The 14,346-nt window shown below is 40.9% G+C and overlaps 1 long non-coding RNA gene across 2 annotated transcripts in view; it reads left to right on the top strand.

Annotated features, from left to right (window-relative positions):
* The first annotated feature begins 1,915 nt into the window (after window positions 1–1,915).
* LOC134169652 (uncharacterized) overlaps window positions 1,916–14,346 on the top strand; it is a 49,490-nt gene continuing 37,059 nt past the window's right edge. For both annotated transcript variants that reach the window (XR_009966974.1, XR_009966973.1), the window contains exon 1: window positions 1,916–2,234. This is a non-coding gene — a long non-coding RNA (uncharacterized LOC134169652). The remainder of the gene's footprint in view (window positions 2,235–14,346) is intronic.

Below are 14,346 nucleotides of genomic sequence, written 5' to 3'. Positions count from 1 at the left end.
TTGTTCCTGAGCACAGGAAGTTGTAAAAATGCTGATAACGAGCTAGTTCATTCAGAGCTGATGCCAGAAATGATTGCCTTCTGTCACAGCACCTCTTAGTGAAAAAGAGCTGATGATTGAGAAAAGCAGAGAGTTGTCAGTTCTGACTCTTTCAGTTACTTTTTGCCTTGAAGTCTGTTATCTTCAACTGTTCCCCTTGGAGCAGAGTAGGTAGTCTTGGCCAGGGCTAGGCTCTAATTGCTGTTTAGTAATTAATAATGCTTATCAAGTGCCTTTTCTGTGTTGTGGTTTCTACGGATCAAATGCCAAAGGTTTTGTTTTTTTTTTCTGAGCTGTTGTAAATAGTTGACATTTCAGCTCCTATATTATTAATAAGGCATTCTGAGAAATATTTTCTAGATGTATTTCCCAACATCACAATAATTTTATACTTACTTCTCAAGATGCAGAAATGTGTGTTAGTCCATGGAAGAAAACATCCCAAAACAAAAACATGATTCTTAGAGTTAAACCACCATGCTACTTTAATGAGTATCATTTAAATCAAACCAAGTTATGGGCAAGTGATGGTACGTCTCCCAGCAAAAACTTGTATTGTGTTTTGGCCCTCAGCATAAGGAGACAAGGATTCATTTTCTTGAAGAGCTTCCTTTTTTATGTTCTTCACATACTTGTGGAAAAACAAATTATTTAGGGAGGTGGATTTTGGTATTTATTTTGCCATCTTTGGTCTCACCCACCAATAAATCCGGAACATCAAGAGGTTTGTCATGACTTCAGGGAGGATGGTTCATGGCTGTTTCTGGTTACAGTCACATCTGGGAATCTAAACAATATTACAGGGCACGGTGGAGCATGGGTTACTTGCAACAAGGGCACATTGACCCCAGCTTGTTTCTTTTATTGCTACTTCTTTTATTTTTGTGGGGTTTTTTTTTGGAGTGGCCTTGACTATAAAATTGCTGTCAGTTCATTCCCCCTATGTTTGGTTTGTCTTTTCCCTCCTGAGACTTGCAGTGAGGGTCATAACTAAGTTGGCTGGAAGTCTTACAAAGGGTAGATGAAGTAAGGAAGTAGCCTTCTAAGCCAGACTCCTTTCCAAGATCCTGGGTCCTATCTCCTTAAGTTACCAGCTAAAGTTGCATGAAAGCAGGAAGCAAACTGTGCAATGTATAACCCTGACTGTAAATGCTACTGCTTTCTTATTCACCTATATATAGTGGGGGAGAAAGCTTGGTGGACTTCAGGGCAAAATAATTCAGGACACTTACTCTGGTAGTCTCTTTACCTTCTTAGAAGGGCCCTGGCTGAGCTGTGAGGCAAATGCATCTCATTGTGACTTTCCCATAGCACACTTCCCTCTATCTTTCTAACATTGGTTTTAGATGAATGCTCTTCAGTGTAGGGCAGATATCTCAAATAATGCTTTTTCAGTCAGAGCAAAAAGATGATAGTCTTCCTAACCAGGCTGGGGTTCTTCCTGACTCAAATCTGATAATGCAACAGTTAAATCTACTCCACTACGCTAAGATTGACAAATGGCAGTGAAATTGTAATGGCTCATTTGACTTGTGTCATGTTAATTTGATAAATACAATTTATGTAACTCTATCCAGGATTGTACTTAACAGCATATGATCTAGGTACTAAATGTTTACATACCATAATATGTTGATATTTGTTCTGATCCTTTTGTACTTAAGCATGAGATTTAGAATACCTCACTTCTTACAAACTATCTGTGCTTCTTTGTATTATTGAGACGAATTAGAGGAGTTCTTCAGTGTAAAATAAGTTGTAGAATTCATCTTGGCTGCACTGAGGGATCTGGAACTGGGGTCTGGTCCAGTCCTCTTCTTTCCAGTGTTTTGCTGTTGAAGTAGATGCAGAATAGCCAGCCACTGGGGAACAGCAAGCATCTGCTGTCACTCTAGCAAGCTCTGAGAGACTCTGGGTCCTCCTACAAGCTCTTACTGGGTCCCTGAAGTTGGTTTACACTTCTATATCCAGCTATGTTGCAAGAAGCAAAGGGCTTTTTATCCTTGACAGTCCACACCGATAAGGACTGCCTGCTGCTAGCAAACCTGTTTTTCCGAGTAATGAAGTAAAGCCAACAGAACTGGTGACAAGGGCTTGCTTTTCCTAGGCAGGATTCATCCCAGGAGAGCTTGGTGCACAGTAGTCAAGAGTTCTAATGTTGCCACAGCAGAATAACCAAGGGTACTTCCTGGCTTGTGAGTACTATGGAGATTTTTTTGTAGCCTCTAACAATGGCTTTTAGGTGGAGTCATTAGATGCGGTACAAGTAGTTTAATGGTAAAATCTTAGTAGCCTGTGTGCATGCTATACTGTGGTTGACAAAGTGGTGTGATCCTTAATGCACAGGGAGTTGAAGTGCTTCTAAATGTGCCTTGCACATGTTTTTAAAATATGTCTCTGCTCAGAAAACAAATTGGGATGTAATGTTACATACACTGTAGATCTTGCATGTGTTGTTTTTGTGCCTCTGGTGATAAGCCTGTTTAGTTATGTGTAGCTTTATGTATAAATCTCTGTACATATGCCAGAAGAGATACATACTTCTGTTGGTGCAGTTGCTGGGTTGTGCTGATACAAATTTAAGCAAGACTTGTCCATGTAAAAAGGAAATGTGTGTGTATCTAATCAAATTCTGTCCTATTTTATACTCCGGTTCAGCTCCAGTGAGAGATACGACTGATGTCAGGCTTTGGCTTTGCTGCGTGGGTTTGCAGGAGCTTTCAGCAGAGAAAGGCTTGCCACTGCTCACTGCAGAATTTCTGTTATTCACACAGCGAAATACGTTCAGTTAGAAGTTGTTTTTTTCCCTTTGCATCATGTTTCAAGGCAGTGCAGTTGACAGAATTGACTGTCCCCCATTAATGGAATGTGAAGCTGCTGAAAGCAGCTGGAGAACCATGAAAGCAGGGAAATCTGCAGCCCATTGGCTGCACTAACTACACTGAGAAACATCTGCAATGCCAGTCTCCCAATTCTGCTGGATACGCTTAATTATTTAGAGCGGAGCAAACATTTGAGTCTGTTTTCCTTTCTTCCTCGGAGAGTAGATGCATTAACATTTTCCTGGTGATTTGTACAGATAAAGTAGCTGTTCCAAGTGCATTTCATGATGCAAGATGTGCTTTTAGAGGCTTTCAGATACTTCAGTGAAGAACACAAAATGATCTCGCTATTTCATCAATCAGTGTGAAATGCTGCCTGTGATTAACATCTCCATTAAAAGTAATCTCTTGAACTGCTTGAAAAACAAAAGTGCTTCAAGAGCATCATATGGGTGCATAAAAAATAAAGTACTGATCAGTGCAGTGTAGTGCCAGGGTCTGACGGTTACACTGGAGATCAGGCTGGGGATAGTGTTGAACATAGGGCCTATTCTTTTAAAGAAGGAACCAACCATGTAGAAAATGGTGTCTTTTCCTGGTTATAACAACTTACATGTTTACAGGCTTTGTGCAGTGGAAACTACAACTATTTGTCATAAACTGAAAAGCACATGATTATAACATCTCAAAGTAACAAGGTGTTCTATAATATTTGATGAAATGTTTCCAATAAATCATATACATATGCATATCACCCATGAGAGAGCAGTATCCTCTGGAGTTTTAATCCCATCTTGGATGTTTATTTTCTTTTGGCTTAGAACAAATACTTTGACTTTTCTGTGAAGTTATTGTCTCCGAGTCACTTTCTTCCCTGACACTAGGGTTGTAAAGACATGTGGTTTTAAAGAATATCATGTTGATATTCTGTAATGTTAATTAAGGAGCAAAGGGTCTACAAAAGACCCTTGTACCTTGTCAGATACAGCTATTTATATGTTGTATAGTTGAAGCACATGCTCCAGATAGGTCTCTTCAGACAATAAACTGTACTGGAGTATCATCAATCACACAACTCTGCATATCCCCCCAGAATGGGGCTTGAGGTCAGTCTGCATTGCTCCACAAAAGCACTGACCTGACCAGGTTACAAATGCAATTTGCGTAAAGTAAAACATATGACAAGAAATATGGTCATAGTTAGAAATGACCGAATAAAAATGTAAACTATGCTCTAAATTGCTCTGATTTACATTTGAGAAGAATCCACTGTGGATTCTCTGGTGTGCTGTCCTGCTCTTCTTCAAAGCAGCAGCCCTATGTTGAAGTGTTCAGCTAGAGGGCACAGGAGTTTTTGCCTGGAGTTTGAGGTGAAGAAACCCTTAGGGCAGATGCACCTCCCCATTAAACACAAAGTACCCATACTCCTAATCTACTCCTCTGAAATCACCCATGTCCTAAAATGGTTCTCCAACAGCTGAACAAGCTCTTCATGCAGTGGTTGCTTATGTTCAATATTTTTAATAAGCAAAATGCAGATATTTTGGAGAAGTTAGCACTGGATCACAATGAAATGGAGGATCTAGTTGTTTTGAGCATCATGACAGCAGTTTGTCTCATTTGAAGGCTTGGTCCAGAGCTTAGTCCAGAGCCTTCTACACTGTTGGTGATGACACCAGCAGTGTAATGACATGAACATATCTCCAATTTCACTTACTGGTTTATAACCAGTATTGGTTCTGAGCCTTAGATGAATGAGGAGCTGCAGCATCCCTTGGATTTGTTGACTTAATCAAGCATATGATTTTTCTTACAAAGAAAACCCAGGTGAGGCTTTGTGTAAATGACTTTGATAATTGAATGTTGGAGGGAACATTGCTGGCTGGAGTGTCCACCTGAGGTGTCAATGAGAGAAAGCACAAGATATTTCATAGAGAAACTGTGGTGAGAAATAACCATGGAAACATTATCATTTGAGCCTGCCAGATGGTGAAAACAGGCTTCCCACACACATACCTTATTTTCATTATCACAGGTCCAATGTGAAAGTAGGGGACCAGCCAGCAGGACAACTCTGAGGTGTGAAGGAGCTCAGCTCTGTGAAGCAAGAAAGCGTTCGGTGACATTGCCGTTTCTTCTGCATCCAGGCTGTGGTCTGGGCCATGCACAGAGAATCATGGTCATTTTTCCAGCAGCAGAGAGGATGTTTGATTGCACAGCTCAGGGATGCTCAGTACTATCCAACCTTGCAAGGATGGCTCATCCAAAACCTATGGGGGCAATTGCTACAGGGGAAAAGAAACTGATTTCAATGTCCTGGGCAATATTAGATGAGCAAGAAGGACTCCATTCTTCCTTTATAGAATCCTGCTAATAAAGTGAGGAAACCTGAGGATCACCTAACCCATCTGCTGGCTAAAGAATTCTTGCCTCTCTCATTAGAGCAATGGAGTGAAAGCTGCAATCATTATAGAAGTGCAACGGTAATGAAAATGAGTTTCATTGGGGATTTGCCTTCATTTTTATTTTCCCGCCAATGGGGGAGGAGGAAAATGGATTGGAGAAGAATAAGGTACTAATTTTATAGGAAAGAAACAACTAAAAATGAAATAATGAAAGCACAGCTCTTCTCAGACATAAGGGGAGTGATTAATTCAATGGGAGATGGGAAGAACATATATAGGACTGAAGAGGTGCCAGTGATGAAGCCAGGCGAGTGAAGAATAGGAGGGATACTTAGGAGAGCGGACACTAGAGGTGCATGGAAAAGTCTTCAGGAAGGCATATAATTCAGGAGAAGAAAGCCTCAATTAGATTAATTAGAGAACCACTCAAGTCTGAGTCAAGACACCAAGAGCAGGCACTGGTGGGCTGGTTCAAGGTGCCACCACCACAGTATGAAACATTTAACCAAGAGGAAGAGCTCTGCTGCTCACCCAAGCTCTTTTCTAAGCACTGCATGTAGTGAAACTTAGTTCTAGTTGTTTTGCAGGTTACAGTGTTCAAGTATGGGTAAAGGAAAGCTAAAAGCTCTGTTTTCTCCCCTGCCAATCTTCCATTCACACATAATTTCTCCTGTATTCAGAGAGTGAGGGCTTTGGAAGGCTTTCTCCTAGTGTTCATAGTCCTTGGGTCTTTCTGTATAATTTGAAGAGGCTGTCTTGAGTAAGGCAGATTGGCATATGCAGCATTAAACCAGTGACTCTGGGTCAAATAGAAGTGTTCTACTGTATTTGTTCCAAGTATCTCTAAGATGCTAACTTCAAAATGCTTAACAAGGGCAAGTTTTAAATAGTGGAACATGGAAAAGGTCTATAGGGACAGAAGGGGAAAAGGCACTTAATAAGAGAGAAGACCTGTTAAAGGAAGATCTCCATTTCTTTGTTTAAAAGCCAAAATTTCAAGAGGGGATTGATCTTGAGTTGTTTTGGATTAGATTTGGTTTCTGATTAATGTGTTCCTTTCTTTGTGCGACAAAACACCAATTCTGTTTAAGTCTTCTGAGTGATGTTACAAAATAAACATTTCAATTTGGTTCAAAGGAATTAAACAATGTAGTCACACTCGAAGACACCATATTAAAGTGATGAGAGATGTCCAGGTCCACTTTCCTCCATAATTAAAGCCCTACTTGAATAAAACCTGAAAGGTCGTTGTCAGATCTCTTCTTTCAACCTTCTTTCATTACATTTGAAGTTCAGGTTTTGAATAAACCTTGGCAGAAACTTGAGAACCGTAGTTAATTCCAGACTATATTTGACAAATAAAAACGAGCATGGCTGGGCACTTCTGGCCAAGCGCATGCTGGGGTTTTATGACTTTGCAATGGACACTTCAGTCATCAGTTGTGGTGTCCTTTGGAAATTAGCTTCTCTCTCCCTTTTGTCCCCAGAATTTTGGATGTTTGCAATATAAAATCTAAATATTTTTATTTCTGTTGCAATATTGTACCCAAAGCTTTCAACACAAATATTTTATTCCTTGTTCATCTGGTTCTCACTCAAATGTGTGAACTTTTTTGCTATATTTGCTTCAAAGGAGCAGTTTTGAAGTAAAACCTCAATTATTTTGTAGTGAATGCTCAATCTAACGACTTGGCCAAGCTGATATGCTTTGTTCATGACCACATTTCACAAGATCTCACAGAAATAAATCTATCTCCTCTACTGTGATTAGAATCTATTCCACTTTTTCTGCTGTATGACCTTGTGGCAAGGTGTTACCAGGCAAAGCTATGTTGTTTTATGCCTATTATCTTGTATGAAGTCCCTGACTGAGGTTTATTGAACCTTGCCTCCTGTTCCAGCTCTGCGAGGAGGAGGACTTCCATTTATTTGGAGAGCTCCTAGCAGTGGAAAAGCCTGGGCTGGGGATTTGTTTCTAAGCAGTTACTATGCTAGGTATTAAGTTAGCTGCTACATACTGAATTTTTGCAGTGAGTGAAAGGTATTTTCAATGCTGCTTTCTGCAAGTGTGGATTATTCCCTCTGTTCACTGGGGAATGCAGATGACGTGACATCTCTGGAAGGCAAGGTAGTAATCTTTGAAGTCAGATAGAAAACTTGGTCTATCTGCTGAACAGAAGGGTATCTGAATGGTTTGTTAGTGCTAAATACACTGAAGGTGTGAAACACAGGCAGATTACAGTGGTAGGGTAGGAAAATCAGCTAAGAACAGTCTTTTCCACTGATCTTAAAAGAAACCCAGATAGTTCAGGACAGGTGTTTGTGAACCATCTGAGTGCATGCAACTCTAAATCTTCACAGGTGGGATGGACTGGGGGTCGTTGCCATGATATTGCCGTAAGTCACTGTAGGCTATCTGCAGTACATGATTATCTCTGTGTAACTTGTTATGAAGACTGCAGAGACTCTGCTTTTCTCAGCTGAAGTTTTCCTTTGTCTCAAAAGGCTGAAGCACAATGCAGGGCTGGGTTGAATACTCTATCCTGAGGTGAACTGTGCTCTTGGGAAACTCCCTGTAATTGTACCCAACCACTGCTGGTTATTGTTCTGTAGTGGCCATGTGTGCTTATGTTTCAGTTTAACTGGGTGGGTGCTGTAAGATCTATAGAAGTTGGTAATCATACAGTTATGGGGGCAAAAAGCACAGTCATTTAGCAGTTTTGAGAATATGATTTGCTTGCTGTCAGGTATGTCTGCTACCTTTACAAGAGAGCTATTGCTGCTAGAAGTTGTTGTGTTATGTAGTTATTTTTAATGCTTTAATATTCTTAGTGCCTCTAAGAAGAATGGACATAGTCTCCTTCCTTTTCTTTCATTAAAACCTTACCACTAATTGTGAAAGGGTGGTTAGATCATGAGCAGGCTGGGACTATTCTGGTGTAATATAACCCTACCAGCCAAGTATCTATAAGAGTACATATTTACTGCAAACTCATCCTCAGGCTGTATCTAAAAACTGATTCCTGACTATAAAGGGAACAAAACCAACTGTGAATCAATAGAAATGTTCACTTGCACATAGCATTAAGCAGAAGCAAATGCCCAGATTTGTCCTCTGGAGCAGTGTGGATGCTCACTTGAGGAAAGGGGGTTTCCAGCCTGGTGGAGCTGATGGTATGTGGTGGGAAAAGAAGCAGTGCTGACACCGGGAGTCCACAAATGGGATCCAAACTGGGGGAAGAACTGAGTCTGACTAAGTTTTAATACCTTAATATTCGAGGTTACGGACTGGTGTTGGTAGGGAGTGCCTGCAAACAGCTCTGCAAGAAGCTGCTGTGTTGAGCAATTAAGCAAAAGCTTAGTGTTTATTACTAATATTTTTCAGTTAGACTTTATCTCATATTGTTATTTTGGAAATGTTTTAATGCTAATCCATGGTTGATGTTGTTTTAAACTTAAAACCCAAACCCCCAAAGCACTTGATGGCAGTGCATAAGCTAAACTCACCCATGTACTAGGCATTTTAAATTTGTTTCACTGCAGTTTTATTTTTAGTTAGTTACTAGTGAAAGTGAATAAACAGAAGGCCATACCCAAGCTTTCTACTTAGGTCACCTTAGGCACATCTCTTTTTCTCTGCTACTTGTAATAACTGTTAAGTAATGCTGGAGGTACCGCAGAAAGTAAATAGTGCATGTTTAATTTTAGACTTAAGTATGACAATATAAATGGAAAGCAGTGGAAAAAAAGGTTGCTGATTCAGATGCTGAAGGCAGTGTAGTTGAGACAGTCCAGAGTTAAGCAGGGAGGCAAAGGCCAGTTGCTTACCTAGAACAGGGTTTGTATGGCACAAGGTAATGCCTTTTCTTTGGACCTGGGTTGGCCTAGCCTGAGCCTAACTCACTGCTCCTGAGGAATGCCTTAAGCGCTGTAGGGACACACCACAGACTGTTCTAGTAATCCTGTGGTCTTTGAGAAGCAAACAGTTTGGAGACATGCCAGATTTCCGCTATGTGACTCTTCTCTTAGGAACATGCGCAGTAACCATGTATTTGAATTCCCAATCTGAAACCTTTGATATTACACGAATTTTTATTTATTTATTAAGTTCATTTGAACTTAAGCAGTCACTGTGCTGCTAATGGAAGCTATTAAATCTTTGAACAACTGGAGCATCGAAGACTGAAGTTTCCTCCCTTCCTGCTGCAGCAGCAGACAGAAAGCTAACTTAATAGAATGGTATTTTCTTGGTTCCTGTGTGTGAATGAAATAATGCAAAGTGTTGAGTAACCCCATCTATGGGGTTGCTAGAGGAAGTATTGGAAAACTGCAGTGCTTTACTTTCTTTCAAGTGTTCATCTTTTTCTGTACAGACCTCCTAACATGCATGGAGTAGTCTCAGCTTGAAATGTGGTATCAGGATTCTCCAGGCTTTCTCTTTGTGTCACTTAGTTTTGTGTCACTTGTCTGTCATATTTTTGCTTGTGACCATATGGTTTATATACTGCCACTAATGCTTTGTGGATGCCTGTTCTCAGTGCTTCTATTGATGAATTCTTTTGTTTTATTAACTTGCATCTACAAGGCAAAATTTGATTTTTGAGGTCAGGCTGATTCCACTGGTCGCCTTATGGGAGTTAATGAAAGAATCTGGTTTGTAAGTCAAAGAAGTTTGTTCCCTGATGCTGTCATTATGTTCTCCTTATTCAGAAGCTTTTGCAACTTTTTTGATGACACTGGTCTGAATTTGTTTCACAGATGAATCAGGGCTTTGCTGTAGAACTCGTGACTTGTCTAATTAGATTTGTACAAACTGTTCTTCTGGAATAAAATGGAGTCACTTGGCCTTTGGGGGGTTGTGCTGATGAAGTGATTTACATCTTTGTTTTTTAGGACTTGGATTAACAAAGCAACTGAGTAAATGCTAAATTTTAGTAGGCGTATAAATATTTTGGGGGGTATTTTAACTACGTGTTACAGTACTGCAATGATAAACTCCCTGCATCTTCTGTAAGCAATGGCAGGAAAGAGGTGTTTCCATAGTGGGATTCATTGTCTTTTAAAAGCCATGGATGCAAGATTTCTTTCTGCAGTGCCTGACTAAAGCAGGAGCACAGATTGCTATTTTACACTAAATGCCTTGTATTTAAGTGGCTGAAAGTAGGGGGATTCATCTCTGGCTCTGCTGCTCCTGTGTGGAAGAAGGATTTCAATTGCAAAGGAAGAATGTGGCTAAACAGGATTAAGAAGGGTAGCATTAGGGCCTAAAGTGTCTTCTGGACTGATTATTGAAAGCCACAGGGATAAACTTCTGGTGATTTTAATAAGGTAATGTTCTCTTTTTAAGACCAGCTAACTCCAGCTGAGCCTACTGAGGTCACCTTCCAGCTAGGAGGATGTCTGTCTGTGGGGGGGGAATGGTGCCCTGAAGTGGAGAGAAAAGATTGTTAACTTGAATAAATGTGCAATAAGTAGGACTGTGAGTACCCTGTTACTGACTCCAAACTTCTGTGTGTGCAGCTGGCACCACAAGTCGAGAAAAGCTCTGCTTCAGGTACGAATGCATTTGAGACTTAAACTAGTATTTAACGATGATGAAGATTGACCACCAATGTCCCTCACTTTCTCCTGCCGCAGCATGATGTAGTCTACATGTAGTCTGCTGTTTCTGTGATTTAAAGTCAGCTTCCTCCACCTCCCCTCACTCCCCTCTTGCTGTCAGCGGTGGCATTTTCCAGATCCCTTCCCAGGACTTAACTCACATTCTGAGCCTGAGCAGTCCTGCCTCTCAGGCTTGCGTTAAAGCGTCTGCCTTGGGTGGGAGATGATATACAGTAGTCTGCTTTATTTACAGGAATGTCTTTTTAATGAGAAATGTCCCCTAGAATTTCCCCCAAAGAATAGTCTGGCTGCTGTACTCACACATCCCGTTCCCCAGGACACCCATGGAAAGGGCATATGGATTTCTCATTGCCCGAAGTGAAAAATGTTCCTGGTGAATGTAAATTTTCTGCTGCAGTTCACAGGTATATTTGGATCTATGGTCTTTTTGTATGGTTTGGAGTGCTGCTCTGCTCTCTACCTCTGAAAGAGGGGGTTGATTTATTGCAGTCCTCTGTGAAAAATGGTAATACATGATTTATAAGGGTACTCAGACAACAACGATTTCCCAAGCACTCATTTAAGGGGGAAAAAAAAGTGGAAGGGGAGCTCAAGCTGCCTGATAGATTCAAGACCATCTCTACCATGGCCAAAATCTTAAGTTGTGGGTACCTGTGGGAAGATCTGAGAAAGAGATGGGTTTGTTCTGCAAAACTTGACAGAGGCACCCCACAAACACTACAAAACCCTTGGGAAAAGCTGTGACCCTCCTGAAGGGGCTGAGCAGACTGTGCTCCCCTCCTCAACAGGTACATGTGAAATTCAGACCTGGATCATGGCATTTGTACTCTGGGGATAGCTTTGCTTCTGACTCCCAGAGCAAATGGTTTGGGATTTCAGTCCTTGAGGGTGGGAAGAGCTGTTGCACATTGATAAGTGGTGGTGGCCAGTAATTTCCTTCAACTTGTTTTTCTGATATGATCTTCCTTTCTCTTTCTTCTTAATTCCATTCCCTTGGCGTGCGAGTTGGTGTCAGGATGAATATGTATATATGTCCTTCACTCTGTCTCCCTCCTGCCCGCTCAGTTGATGCTAAGTCCTTGTCTGAGAGAAACAGACTCCTTGGGGTGAGTAAATACCTCCCTAATAAAGGGGGAAATATTCTTTTATTTTCCCTGATGCCAAGGGATGCGCTTGCAACTGCAGCACGCAGTCGCTGCCTGATCCTCTTCCCGTGCCTCCTTAGCCCAAGTGTTTCCTAAGGGGGCGCTTTTGGCTTCAGTGATGTATTACTTGTAAAGGAATTGTGGCCTTTTCTGTACTGACTAGGCATAGCAAGTTTCTCTTAAGAACATTTCGTTAAAACTTTAGCCGCATGTGCTGCAAACGGCTCCTGTCATAACTATGTCCAGATGTGTCTTTAAAATTGTCTTTATCCATTGGTTTTGATAACCTTATTTGGCAACTTACCTTCTGTGCTGAACACTGCATTCATTATCTTGAGGAGTTTTGCTCAAGTGCCTCGGTCCTTCCTGGTGTTTTAATTTTCTTTAGTGAGAAGCACAATAAACTTGGAAACACCAACTTATTTCATGTTGGCTAGGGATTTAGATTTATAGTTCTCTGGTTAGAGACCAAATAAGTTAAAATAAAGCCCAGTCATTTTGCCTTATCTAACTGGTGAAACGCTGTCTGCAGAAGCTGAAGTCATCCTTTTGTTTATGCTGGTTTAGTTATTTGTTATTCCCCAGCCTTTTCTATTCAGTACATCCCAGCCTCTTGCACAGTGAAGCTTTTTCCCATGCTTTGATTGAAACTTTCAGCTGTGCTTTACCAAGAAGACTTTGTCCTGAGTAGTAAAGATGCAGCTCCTCGATGCTGGTTTGCAAAGCCCATGCTGAGAATTCTTGTTCTCATTCAATAACAGCCTTCTGAAGGAAGGCGGTTGGAATGGCACACACACATCAGCGCTGTGTAAGGCGACGGCATCGCTTGGGCTGGTGTGATGTCCTTTGTTAGTGCACCCGCTGGACTTATTTGCATTCATATGTACAGTGGGAAATTGTGAGGACTTCATGATAGCTATAACCAACAAAGCTTCCCAGGAGGGGATTCCCGGGGGCCTATGATATTTCCAGTTAGGGAGTCTTGCGTCTTGGGTGTGGGGTTTGATTTTGTTCTGTTTTTCTTGGCAAATACTGTTTGCAAATACTTCTGTAACAGGCTTGCATTTTTATTTTTTATTCTATTTAAAAGGCATATTTTGAATACTCATCAGTATTTTTCTTTAGTGTCACAGCCACAGATAAAGCAAACTTATAATCTTCAGCTTTTAAATTATCAGCAAACTTTGGTATTCTGTTTTCCTTTTCTCCTAATGGTGTACAAATACCTATAAAAAAGGGGAGCTTTTCCTCATTTTTCTCTTGCCAGAATCTTTTACCTGTGGTTGCCACTGCTTCTGACTACTTGTTGCACCCTGGAGATGAAACTGCTTTGTATCAATGTATTGGGTTGGGTGACCTGGATGTGGCATCTCTTTGGTACTCAGAGCTGGACTTGTAACCGTAATCTGTCTCGGTAATGACACATTAGTTCCAGGGCAATCCTTAAGCTGTATAAGGGCAACTTCAGCATCTTCCTGCCACCTCACATCTGTGGCTTGCAGCAGTACTTAAGGGAGCTGGGTTCAGCAAGCCACATGCCTACTTCATCATTGTGAAATGTGGTTTCTGTATGTTTATTGTATCCTATTCTGTTTCTCTGATTAAACCTTTTTGTAACAAATCTATTTCTGATGCAAGTGCTACCCTCCTGCATATGTTTTTGAATATTTTTTCATTGTTAATTTTTAGTTTTGTCCAATGCCGGGCCTATTGCTGAAAATTCAATGCCTAGAGATAGATGTAAAATGAGTCAACATGGGTGTTTCAATAGTGACTTTAGGCATAAATCCCTGAATTCATATCTGTTACATCTTCCCTGACAAGAAAATAAGACATTAAAGGAAAAGAGTAGGTAGGAGTAGAATTTAGGTGTAGCAGTTCTTGATTGCATGGAAGGTAAGAATTTCAGAACTTATCTTATTCTCCAGTCCCTCCTTTGCCATTTCAAATGAATCAGCATCCTGTCGATGATGCAGTTCTACTCTGTTATTGCAAGAATCATATCTCAGTCAATCAGAGTTGAAGTATAGTAACATGTAGATAGCAGAGAAGGATGGAAAGTGCTGCCTGTGTCAGGCCAAGGCTTGGCTGAAAACCTGTTCTGTGCTGCCTCTCTCTGCCTTTTGCTGTTCTGAGACTGAACCTTTGTGAGTCCTTTAAGCACTATTAATGCTAGTCTTGTTCTGAAATGCAGAAAAGTGCTCTCTGCAGACAGCACTGTTACACAAGCCATGCTTCTGGTTGAAGTTTTGCCCATGGCACTGCTGTCCTCCTGCTTGTCACTGTGGCCTGTAGTGCAGTACTGAGGCGAGA

The sequence above is a fragment of the Pezoporus occidentalis genome, unplaced genomic scaffold (genome assembly GCF_034315485.1).
Source record: "Pezoporus occidentalis ecotype Australia unplaced genomic scaffold, CSIRO_AGI_Poc_V1 ctg35, whole genome shotgun sequence".
NCBI classification, from domain to species: domain Eukaryota; kingdom Metazoa; phylum Chordata; class Aves; order Psittaciformes; family Psittacidae; genus Pezoporus; species Pezoporus occidentalis.
Note: the sequence above shows the minus strand (reverse complement) of the source record. Positions and strands in the feature narration are given on the sequence as shown.